This window comes from Carlito syrichta, unplaced genomic scaffold (assembly GCF_000164805.1).
Source record: "Carlito syrichta isolate Samal-C Ts95f unplaced genomic scaffold, Tarsius_syrichta-2.0.1 Scaffold304598, whole genome shotgun sequence".
NCBI lineage: Eukaryota > Metazoa > Chordata > Mammalia > Primates > Tarsiidae > Carlito > Carlito syrichta.
Window position 1 is genome coordinate 974,933 of NW_007248694.1, and position 13,240 is coordinate 988,172.

A 13,240-nucleotide genomic window follows, 5' to 3' on the forward strand; every position below is an offset into this window, starting at 1 on the left:
TGAGTGGGAGTCTCACTCTGTTGCCCAGGCTGGAGTGCAGTGGCACACTTACAGCCACTGCAGCCTTGACGTGGTGGGCTCGGGGAATCCTTCCGCCTCAGCCTTCCAAGTAGCTGGAACTACAGGCACGCAAAACCATACCTGGCTAATATTTTGATTTATTGTAGAGATGAGGTCTCACCAAGTTGCCCAGGCTGGTCTCAAACCTGTGAGCTCAGTCAATCCTCTCACCTCAGCCTCCCAAAGTGCTGGGATTATAGGCGCGAGCCACTGCACCCGGTTAAGCAACTCTTCTTGGTAATTAATAATAATAAAGTTCTTACTGCCACTTATTTGTCCCAACTCTGTTCTCTGTGGCAACACAGATTTTGTGTTTTTTTTTTCTTTCTTTTGAGACAGCATGTCACTCTGTTACCCACACTGAACGACAGTGATGCAGTCATGGTTCCTGGGTTCAGGCATCTTATAGGCCCATGTTGCCATGCACAGCTAACTTTGTGTATTAAAAGAGGTGGTTGCGCTGGACTCGGTGGCTTAGCCTGTAATCCCATCACTTTGGGTGGTGAAGACGAGTGGATTGCCTGAACGCACGGGTTTGATATAAGCCCAGGCAACTTGGCAAGACCTCGTCTCTACAATAAACCAAAAATTAGCTGGACATGGTAGTGCGTGCCTGTAGTTCCAGCTACTTGGAAGGGTGAGGCAGAAGGATCGCCAGAGCCCAGCAGGTTGATGCTGGGGTGGCCGCGAGCGTGCCACTGGGCTCCAGCCTGGGTAACGGAATGAGACTCCAATTCAAAAAAAGAGGTGATTGACTGGGCTCGGTGGCTCAGCCTGTAATCCCAGCATTTTGGGAGGCTGAGGCGAGAGGATTGCCTGAGCCTGTGGGTTCGAAACCAGCCTGGGAAACTTGGCGAGACCTCACCTCTACAATAAATAAAAAATTAGTTGGGTGTGGTGGCACGCGCCTGTAGTTCCAGCTACTTGGAAGATTGAAGTGGAAGGATTGCTGGAACCCAGCAGTTTGTCACTGGAGTGGCCACAAGTGTGCCACTGCATTCTAGCCTGGGCAACAGAGTGAGATTCCAACTCAAAAAAAAAAAAAAAAAAAGAGGTGATTGGCTGGGCATGGTGGATCATGCCTATAATTCCATCACTTTGGGATGTTGAGGTGGGAGTGTCACTTGAGCACAGGAAGGCAAGACCAACCTGGGCAAGATAGCAAGACTTCGTCTCTACAAAAAATAAAAAAAATTAGCTGGGTGTGGTGGTCACATTTCTAGTTCAACTACTTGGGAGACTTACTTGAGCCCAGGAGGTCAAAGTTGCAGTGAGCCATGATCGTGCCACTGCACTCCAGCCTGGTGAAAGAGTGAGACCCTGACTCAAAAAGCAAACAAATGAGATTGTATTTGGGTAAACTGTAAAGGTCTGGGATGATTTGATGGGATTAGCAGGAAAAGTAGTCAGGATGATTCCTATTGCCCTTAAAAAAAACTTGAGATAATGAAGCTGTCATTGATGCGTGTGGAGTGGTGTAGTTGTTCCTTGGGTTCTTAATTTCACCATAGAAAAGAATTTGAGAGAGAATCCAACATATAGTTTAAGAAAGAATTTATTAGAAAGAAAAGGGGCACACTCAAGGAAAAGTGTGGGTATCTTAAGAGAAAGGACACATGCTTGCCTTTGACAAGAAGTGTGATATACTTTTACAATGATGATTAAGCAAACCATGAACTAAGAGTGGAGGACTGCAGGTATCTGGTCATGAGTGAGTTGGAGTCTCACTCTGTCACCCAGGTTGGATTGCAGTGGCACACTCACAGCCACCACAGCCTCAACCTACTGGGCTCAGGTGATCCTTCTGCCTCAGTCTTCCAAGTAACTGGAACCACAGGCATGCGCTATTATGCCTGGCAAATTTTTTGATTTATTGTAGAAATGAGATCTCACCAAGTTGCCCAGGTTGGCCTTGAGCCCCTGGGCTCAGACAATCCTCTCGACTCTGACTCCCAATGTGCTGGGTTTACAGGCATGAGCCACCACACCCAGTCCAGTCATGAGTTTTGATTACCATCTCTCAACTTTTTAAGGTCACAAGGACCTTCTAAATGGCAGTTACTGTCTAACTAGATTTAGACTTTTCTTAGAACCCCATGTCTGTGTTTTGTTTCTGTGATTTACTATACTGGTAGTTCTGCATTCCAACATGTGCACAATGGTCAGGTCTGATATGCCTGGTCAGTTAGGTGAAGGTTGTATATAGATAAGAAAGGTGTCTGAATACTTACCCTGTTCTAAATTAGAGCTGCTAAGAAACTTGCCTAACTCCTTTTAAACTATGTTAACTATTCTTGCTTCATATGTCCCCACTGAGTCTTCTCTTTCCTAAATTAAATCTTAATTTCCTTCCAATCCAGTCACCAAAACCAAGGATTGCCACCAGTAGGGATATTCAAGTGTATATGTCAAGGAATTCTGTGGCGTTTCCTAAAGAAGCATTGCAAAGATGTCTATGCAATGATGGCCCCACTAGAGTAGTTAGCAGATAGGTTAAGATTGTTTTAACACATAATCTGACTAGAAGTGGTTTGTTTTATTTTATTATTACTATTTTTTTTGAGTTGGGATCTCACTCTGTCGCCCAGGCTGGAGTGCAATGGCATGCTCATGGCCACCGCAGCCTCGACCTGCTAGCCTCAGGCGATCTTTTTGTCTCAGCCTTCCAAGTAGCTGGAACCACAGGCATGCACCACCACGCTCGGCTAATATTTTAATTTAGATTGCAGTGGTATGCTCATAGCCACTGCAGCCTCAACCTGCTAGGCTCAGGCGATCCTTCCAACTCAGCCTTTCAAGTAGCTGGAACTATAGGCACATGACACCGCACCAGGCTAAATTTTTGATTTATTGTAGAGACGAGGTCTTGCCAAGTTCTCCAGGCTGGTCTTGAACTCCTGGGCTCAGGGAATCCTCTCGCCTATGCCTCCCAAAGTACTGGGATTATAGGCATGAGCCACTGCACCAGCAAGAAATTCTGAGGTAGATGATTGTTGTAATTTGTTCAGCTGTACAACATAATTTGTTTCTATTCTTTTCTTCTCTAGAATCCTTTTTTTTTTTCTGAGTAGGAGTCTCACTCTGTTGCCCAGGCTGGAGTCCAGTTGCACACTCATGGCCACTGCAGCCTCGACCTGCTGGGCTCAGGTGATCCTTCTGCCTCAGCCTTCCAAGTAGCTGGAACTACAGGAGTGCGCCACCATGCCCAGATAATTTTGTGATTTATTGGAGAGACGCGGTCTCACCAAGTTGCCCAGACTGGTCTCGAAATCCTGGGCTCAAGGCAATCCTCTTGCTTCCACCTCCCAAAGTGCTGGGATTATAGGTGTAAACCACCGTCACCTAGCCTCCAGAATCCTTAGTGTTACAAAACTGCTGCTTCAGCACCAAGCATATCTGTGTTCAGGGCAAAAAGAACAAGGGAAAGAAGAAGCACTGGCTGTTTTTTAATCAAAAAAGCAAAATCTTGGCTGGGCACGTTGGCTCACGCCTATAATCCCAGCACTTTGGGAGGCTGAGATGAGAGGATTACCTGAGCACACAGGTTTGAGACCAGCCTGGGCAACCTGACGAAACATCATCTCTACAATGAATCAAGAAAATTTGCCAGGCGTCATGGTGCATGCCTGTAGTTCCAGCTACTTAGGCGGTTAAGGTGAAAAGATCACCAGAGCTCCCAGCAGGTTAAGGCTGCGATGGCCATGAGCATGCCACTGCACTCCAGCCTGGGCAACACTCCAACTCAAAAAATAAAAATAAAAAAGCAAAATCTTTTAGAAATCCCCCCAAAATTTCTGTTTATATCTCACTTACCAGAACCATGTCTTATGACTACCTCTATCTACAAGATAGATCTGGAAAAGTCTAGGAAGCAATTATTTTGCATTTCCAGTATATATAATGCAGGAAGAGGCAAAGGAAAAAAAAAATTAGAAGTGGACTTGGGCTAGCCAACCAAAAGCATCTGCCAAAAAACATTTCAAGGTAATATTTTAGGCAGAACTCAGAGTTGAAGGCACAAGGCTATTTTCATGTGGGCAGATTGTGAGTGGTGCCAGTCAAGATAGTCAAATTCAAAATGAGCAGATTAAATAAAATTCCAGTGCTTTAATGTGCAGTGGGGAGTAGTTGTTAACTTTGTTTGTCAATATATAGTGCATAGCTCCTCTCTCAGGGAGCAGGCTAGTATGTATAGGCACTGAAAAACCAAGACTATCACCTGTTGGATGAGCAGGTGATTTACCCTCTTTATGCCCTGTAGGTAAGGTATACCATGTGTCACCACCTACTTGACAAGAGTTATAAGTAGAAATCTTCAGTATGCTTGCAGAACACATTCAAATTATGAAATTCAAATTTTAAGAGACCAATAAATTGGTGAACTGATACTACCTGATTTCAAGACTTGCTATAAAGCTACAGTAATCAAGACAGGTATGGAATTGGTGAAAGGATAGCCAGAATTCATATATAGAAATCCTGGTCGGACATGTTGACTCATTCCTGTAATCCCAGCACTTTGGGAGGTAGAGGCAAGAGGATTGTCTGAGCCCAGAGGTTCGAGCCCAGCCTGGGCAACATAGCAAGACCTTGTCTCTACAATAAATAAAAAATTTAGCTGAGTGTGGTGGTGCTTGCCTGTGGTTCCAGCCGTTTGGAAGGCTGAGGCGGAAGGATCACCTGAACCCAGCAGATGGAGGTTGCAGTGGCCATGAGCATGCCACTGCCTTCCAGCCTGGGTGACAGAATGAGACTCCAACTCAAATAAATAAATATAAATATATATGTACATATATAATATATATGTAAATCCTAACCCCCAAGGTGGGGGTATTAGAATGTGGGGTCTTCAAGAGGTGATTAGGCCATGAGAGTAGAGCCCTCATGAATGATATTAATGCCCTTATGAAAGAGACCTCAAAGAATTCATTCAATTTCTTCTGTCATGTGAGGACAAAGAAAAAAGACAGCTGTCTATATACCAGGAAGCAGGACTGTAACAGACCCAAGACCTGCCAGTGTCTTGATCTTGGACTTCCCAGCTTCCAAACTGCAAGTCATAAATTTCTTTTGTTGTTCTTAAGCTACAGAGTCTATGTGTTTTATAGTAACCCGAACAGACTAAGGCATCTGGACATTGACCTTCTACCTTTCACAAAAACTAACTCAAAATGAATTATAGACCTAAATGCCAAATGCAAAAACATAACACTTCTAATAGGAGAAAATTAAGTGATTTTGTATTTAATGATGAGTTTTTAAACTTTTGAAAGAAAAAAATCGATAAGTTGGACTTAAAATTTAAAACTGCTTTGCAAAAGATGTTGTTAAAAGAATGAAAAGACAAGCCACAGACTGGGGAGAAAGTATTTGCAAAATACATATCGAGTAAAGGACTTGTATCCAAAATATACAAAGAACCCTTAAAACTAAACAATAAGAAAACAAACAACCCAATTAAAAAATGGGACAAAGGCACTTTGGGAGGACAAGGTGAGAGGATTGCCTGAGCCCATGGGTTAGAGACCAGCCTGGGTAAACTGGCAAGACCTCGTCTCTACAATAAATCAAAAAATTAGCCAGGCATGGTGGCGCATGCCCGTAGTTCCAGTTATTTGGAAGGCTGAGGTGGAAGGATCACCTAAGCCCAGCAGGTTGAGGCTGCAGTGGCCGTGAGTGTACCACTGCATTCCAGCCTGAGTGACAATGAGACTCCAACTGAAAATAAAAGAACAAAAAAGGACAAAGAGATCTGAAGACACCTCATCAAAGAAAATATATAAGCCTGGCACGGTGGCTCACACCTGTAATCCCAGCACTTTGGGAGGCAGAGTTGAGAGGATTGCCTGAGCTCAGGGGTTTGAGACCAGCCTGGGCAACATGGTGAGACCTTGTCTCTACAATAAATAAAAAAATCATGTTGGGTGTGGTGGTGCATGCCTGTAGTTCCAGCTACATGGAAGACTGAAGTGGAAGGATCGCCTGAGCCCAGCAGTTCAAGGCTGCGGTGGCCATGAGCGTGCCTCTGAACTATAGCCTGGGTGACAGAGTGAGACTCCAACTCAAAAAAATAAAATAAAAATAAAATATACAAGTGGCAAATAAGCATATGAAAAGATGCTTAACATCATATGTAATTAGGGAATTGCAAATTAAAATGATATACTGACTGGGCATGGTGGCTTACATGTATAATCCCAGCACTTTGAGAGGCCAAAGTGGGAGGATTGCTTGAGTCTGGGAGTTCAAGACCAGCCTAGGTAACATAGTGAGAACTTGTCTCTACAAAAAATCCAAAAAATTAGCCAGACATATGGTATATGTACCAGCTACTCAAAAGACTGAAACAGGATTGCCTGAGCCCAGGAGGTCAAGGCTGTAATGAGCTGTGATCATGCCATTGCACTCCAGTCTGGGTGAAAGAGTGAAACTCTGACTCAAAAAAAAAAAAAAAAATGTGCACACACACACACGGGTGCCAAAAATATGTATACACATTTTAAGAGATGTTTTCTATGTATTACTTTTAGTTTGCCATAATCAGAAGTGTCTAGATGCTGATGGTAGCCACTTTGAACACCTCTTGTAATTGCAGAAGTCAAATGTGACTTGTATTCCTATTTTGCTATCAGTATATATTGAATATTACAATTTTAATACTTTTTTCCTTTCTTAAGTTGTGTATGCTTTTTTTGGCACCGTGTGTGTGTGTGTGTGTGTGTGTGTGTGTGTGTGTGTGTGTGTATGAGATACTATTACATACCTATTAGAAAGGCTAAAATTCAAAAAACTAACAATATCAAATGCTGACAAGGATATGGAACTACAACTCTCATTCATCACTGGTGAGGATACAAAATGGCACAGCCACTTTGGGAGACAATTTGGCAGACTAAGCTAAACATAGTCTTACCATATAATCCTACAATCGTACTCCCAGATATTTGTCTTAGTGAACTAAAAACTTATGCTCACACAAAAACCTACACATGATTTCTTTTTTAACTTTATTCATAATTGCCAAGAACAGAAAGCAACCAAGACATCCTTCAAAGCGATAGATAAACTGTGGTACATCCATACAATGGAATATTATTTAACAACAAAATAAATGAGCTATCAAGTCACAAAAATATTTGGAAGAAACTTAAATGCATATTAATTTGTGAAAGAAACCAATCCGCAAAGGGTATATATTGTATAATCCCAACTATATGACTCTCTGGGAAAAGCAAAACTACAGAGACAGTAAATAGATCAGTAGTTGCTCAAGGTTTGAGAAGAAGAGAAAAGAAGAGAGAAACAGAGGATTTTTAAGGCAGTGAAACTACATGCCAATATAATGAGATATGTGACATTATGCCTTTTTCAAAACCTTATTGCTGTGTAACACAAGCAGTGAACCCTAATGTAAACTATGAACTTTAGTTAATAATAATGTGTCAATAGTGACTCAAGCTGGGCTCGGTGGCTCAGCCTGTAATCCCGCGCTTTGGGAGGCTGAGGTGAGTGGAATAACTGAACCCGCGGGTTCGAGACCTGCCTGGGCAACTTGGCGAGACCTCATCTCTACAATAAATCAAAAATTAGCCAGGTTTGGTAGCACACACCTGTAGTTTCAGCTACTCGGAAGGCTGAGGTGGAAGGATCGCCGGAGCCCAGCAGGTCGAGGCTGCGGTGGCTGGGAGCGGCCACTGTACTCCAGTCTGGGTGACAAAGACTCAATTATAACAAATTTACCACATAATGCAAGATATTAATACTAGGGAAAATTACAGGGAGGGAGTAGAAAGGGAGTGTATAGGAATTCTCTGTTTTGTCTGGTCAATTTTCTATAAACCTACAACTACTTTAAAAAATAAAATATATTAGGATTACTATAAATCATTAAGAAAACGACATGCTGGGCTCAGTGACTCAGCCTGTAATCTCAGCACTTTGGGAGGCTGAGATGAGTGGACTGCCTGAGCCCACGGGTTCGAGACCAGCCCGGGCATCTTGACGAGACCTCGTCTCTACAATAAATCAAACATTAGCCAGGCATGGTAGCATGTGCTTGTAGTTGTGGCTACTTGGAAGGCTGAGGCGGAAGGATCACTGGAGCCCAGCAGATCAACACTGGAGTGGCTGTGAGCATGCTACTGTACTTCAGCCTGGGCAATGGAGTGAGACTCTGACTCAAAGAAAAAAAAAAGAAAAGAAAAAAGAAAAAGAGACAACCCAATAAAAAATAGGCAAGGCTGGGTGCAATGGCTTACGCCTGTAACCCCAGCACTTAAGGAAGTCAAGGCAGGAGGATTGCTTGAGCCCAGGAGTTTGAGACCAGCCTGGCAACATAGAAAGACCTTGTCTCTACAAAAAATTTTTAAAACTTAGCTGGGTATGGTGGCGTGCACCTGTAGTCCCAGCTACTTAGGATGCTGAGGCAGAAGGATCACCTGAACCCAGGAGGTTAAAGCTGCAGTGAGCTGTGATTATGCCACTGCACTCCAGCCTGGGTGACAGAGTGAGACTCCAACTCAAAAAAAAGAAAAAGAAAAAAAAGGGCAAGATGTGGGCAAAGACGAGAGGATTACTTAGCCCAGGAGTTCAAACTAGCCTGGGCAACAAATAGAGACTCTGTCTCTACAAAAAATACAAAAATTAGCCAGGCATGGTGGTACATCCTGTAGTCCCAGCTACTCGGGAAACTGAGGCAGAAGAATTGCTTGAGCCCTGGAATTTGAAGCTGCAGTGAGCCATGCTTATGCCACTACACTTCAGCCTGGGTGACAAAATGAAACCCTATCTCAAAACCAAAACAAAACAAAAATGGGCAAGATGTTTGAACAGGCACATTACTGATAGAGAAAATTCATATGGTCCTTATGAATGAAAAGTTGTTCAACTTCAAGTCATCAGGGAATTGCAAATCAAAATTATAATGAGATCTCACTACTCACCTACCAAAATGGCTAAAATTTAAAATATTGACACCTCCAAGCTTTTCTGAGGATGTGAGCAACTCAAACTCTTATTCACTGTTAGCAAGAATGTAAAACATTACAACCACTTTGCAAAACCATTTAATGATATCAAGTAAAACTGAAAATATATGCAATGCATAGCCTCCACTTTAGGCAGATTGTGATATATGTTTATATGTATAAAAGGTATGCACAAGAATATTTATAATAGCCAAACAACCATAACAACTAAAAATGGAAAACAGTTCAAATGGTCATCAATAATAGAATGAATAAATAAACGGGTATATAGATTGCAATGTTATTTGTATAGGGGCAACTTATAACAACAAGAAGGAGAGCACTCTCACCACAAGCAACAACCTAGAGGAATTTCATAAACACAACACTGTAGAAAGTCAGGAATACTATACAATTCCATTTAAAATTTATCCAGATTGACCTAGCTCATCTAACAGCTGTATCGTATACCACTGAGTAAAGATACCATAATGTTTAACCATTCCTATATTGATAAACTTTTAGGGTACTTCCAGTGTATTTTTTTTGCCATTTCCCTTGTAATTAATACTTGCTAAAAATGGAATTTGACATCATTTACAATTATACCAACATTCACAGAGGCCAAATATCAACAGGAATTAAGTGCACACCATGACCACAAGACATTTTTTCATACTCTCCAAATAGTTTTATATTTTAGCTATGAAGGTCAATTATCAGAGACAAACTTATTCTTAACAAGCAGAATGTTTATGCCGACTCAAAGAATCTCTTACACTTTTCTAGATCTATTCACTTGCAGACAGGAGTAGAAACTGTAACTAGGTTCTTCATATCATGCATTCACATGTGATGCCCAATCTTCATATGCTGTCTAATTTCTTTAAGATAAAAGGAGTGTCTCGCAGTAGTACCACATAGATAAGGAAGTTCCATTTGGAGGAGATCACATTCTTGCACATCTTCCATTTCATTTCCTCTGGGTCTAGCTTCAGTGTGACATCCTTGATCTGGAACATAAGTGACTATAGCCGCTGCTCTGTGCTCTCTGTAGAGACTGCCTTGTGCCCGCATGTCTTTTGCTATTTCAAGCAGCACTGCGATGGGACTGATTTCATGCAACTTTCCAAACCAGACTTCTTGTGAGACATATTAAGCATTTATATAGCGAATAAATACATATAGATTGGATAACTCTCTTGTTCCTAGGAAATAGCACTTGGCATCATATAATCTTTGATTTCAGAATTTCAACTGCTGGTCAACAGCATAAGCAAAGGCCTGGCAGTAGAACAGAGTTTGGCAGACAGGCACTAATGAGGAGACTGTCTTGGCTACAGGCAAACTTCCCAGGAAATCAGTTTGGGTAGGGGAAGTGAGGCCTAATAGAAAGAATTAGAAAGCCCATATGAAGAGCTGCAACTATGTTCCTACAGGCACTAGGAAATCTTCAAAAATCCTCCATCAGGGGAAATGTATTCAGTCATCAGAAACTCACTAAATACCCACACTGCATCAAACACTGAACTAGGCAGAGCTCAGGCTTACAAAGACAAAAGGCACTATTCTAGACACTCATAGTATGAAAAACAAATACATTTAAGGTCAAAGCAATAAGTTTGGTAGTTTTGTAGTGGTTTATGTAGAGTTTATCCACAGGAATGAGTAACAGACTCTGTATTGGGAGGAAGAAGTCAGAGAGGCTCTAGGTTCAAGGTGAACCTGGAGTTTGACAGTCAGAAAACTTAAGGCCTTGGCTGGACACGGTGGCTCACACCTATAATCCCAGTACTTTGGGAGGTAGAGGCTAGAGGACTGCCTGAACTCAGGAGTTCAAGACCAATATGGCGAGCAATATGATCTGAGCAATATGGCAAGACCTCGTCTCTACAATAAAAACTAAAAAATTAGCTGGGTATGGTGGCACATGCCTGTGTTTCTAGCTACTTAGAAGGATGAGGCAGAAGGATCACTTGAACCCAGTAGGTTGAGGCTGCGGTGGCCATGAGCGTGCCACTGCACTCTAGCCTGGACAACAGAGTGAGACTCCAACTCAAAACAAAACAAAAACAAAAACAAAAACAAAACTTAAGGCATGACATGAAATCAGAGACTCTGAGAGCTGACATTCAAGAAGCAGTTACCTCCTAGATGAGGAACGAGGTGGCTCTGGTAGAGCAGAAGAGGAGGTTTACTTTTCTTTGTTTTTTGAGTAGAGGTCACACTCTGTTACCCAGACTGGAGTGCAGTGGCACAATCATGGCTCACCACAGACTTGAACTCCTGGGCTACCTCCAAAATAATAATTCAGGCCAGCCAGGTACAGTGGCTCACACCTGTAATCCAAGCACTTTGAGAGAATGAGGCAGAAGGATTGCTTGACCCAGGAGTCCAGCCTGGGCAGCATAGCGAGACCTCATCTCTACAGAAAAATTACAAAATTAGCTGGGTGTAGTGGCATGCACCTGTAGTCCCCACTACTTGGGAGGCTGAGGTGGAAGGATCACCTAAGCCCAGGAGGTTGAGGTTGCAGTGAGCTGTGATCATGCCACTACACTCCAGCCTGGGTGACAGAGTGGGATCCTGACTCAAAAACAATTTTTTTTTTCAGATCCTGTCCACTTAGAAAAGAAAGGTGGTTGAGATTTGATGGCATTGACTCTGATAATGAAAGAGACAGAGCTCAAACAAAATCCTTAGTTTGAACCATAGGTCACTGAAGTAGGGTAGTGTCTATGAAAGTGGATATGTGAATTGGATCATTTTTGTCATACTCAACTAAAACAGAGTCGAGAAATCAGGGAGAGAAAGCACTCAGGACATATAACATTGCTCCAAAAAATATAATTATCTGCAAACATGGCTGCTGAAACTGCCTGATGTAACCCCAAACCAGTTTTATCTAACAGTTGCTGAAAACTATGTGCTAATTACCCTCTGCCATCACTCACCAATCAAAACTTGCCAGCTCCCTAGAGCCTTACTAATGCCAATGAACTTTCCCAAAGAGCAATACATAACATTTCTCTTTTTTATAAAACCTCCAACCTTCTCTTTGTTCTTTCAGATATACTGAAGACCACTTAGTCGCCATCAATACCCCAAATTGAAATTCTTTCTTCTCAAATAAAATATTAAATTTAGAGATTCATCTTTACATTTTTATTTTAACTTCAACATGTTAGTAACCAAAACAGGGACCCTGTGAGAATCTATTGATTTGGGGAGGAAGATGATGAGTTTGTTTTGAAAAGGGTAAATTAGAAATTTGGGCCGGGCGCAGTGGCTTAAGTCTGTAATCTAAGCACTTTGGGAGGCCAAGGTGAGAGGATTGCCTGATCTCAGGGGTTCAAGACCAGCCCGGCCAACTTAGTAAGACTTCATCTCTACAATAAATCAAAAAATAAGCCCGGTATGGTAGTGCATGCCTGTAGTTCCAGCTACTTGGAAGACTGAGGCGAAAGGATCACCTGAGCCCAGCAAGTTGAGGCTGTGGTGACTGTGAGCATGCCACTGCACTCCAGCCTGGGCGACAGAGTGAGACTCCAACTCAAAGAAAAGAAAAGAAATTTGGTAGAAACATTTAGACAAAGATATCCTATAGACATATTCAGGGGGTCTGCAAATTCAAAACAACGTCCATGATACTGTTAAAAACATAAAATGTGTTTGTCTTTTTCCACTGTGGTTCTCTCATGAGAGTACATTTGAGTTTTCCAGAGGATACAAGATGTGTGATGAGATCAATCTGCTGGCTACTGGTATATGTGCTTGTGTATTCCTGTAATTTAAAAAGTTCTGTTTTGCCGGGTTCAGTGGCTCAGCCTGTAATCTTGCGCCTTGAGGTCGAGGTGAGTGAACTGCCTGAGTCTGCAGGTTCGAGACCCTCCTGGGCACCTTGGCGAGACCTCATCTCTACAATAAATCAAAAGCTAACTGGGTGTGGTAGCGCGCACCTGTGGTTCCACTTACTTGGAAGACTGAAGCAGAAGGATCGCTGGAGCCCAGCAGGTCAAGGCTGCGGTGGCCGGGAGCGTGCCACTGCACTCCAGTCTCGGCAACAGAGTGAGACTCCAACTCAAAAAAAACAAAAAAAAGATTGTAAAGGGGTTCTGGGACCAAAAAGCTTGAGATGTTTTGCTGGTCAATAGCCTTAAAAGTCTTTTTTGGGGGGTAACCCCCTCGGGTCCTTTCCCACTCCAGGAGCTTTT

At 42.5% G+C, this 13,240-nt stretch overlaps 1 pseudogene across 1 annotated transcript; it reads right to left on the reverse strand.

Moving 5' to 3' along the window:
- Nucleotides 1-9,596: 9,596 nt before the first annotated feature.
- LOC110595824 lies at nucleotides 9,597-10,048 on the reverse strand (annotated as a pseudogene). The gene has a single exon (XR_002482093.1). The product of XR_002482093.1 is annotated as a mitochondrial import receptor subunit TOM5 homolog pseudogene (transcript).
- Between the last annotated feature and the right edge of the window lie 3,192 nt (nucleotides 10,049-13,240).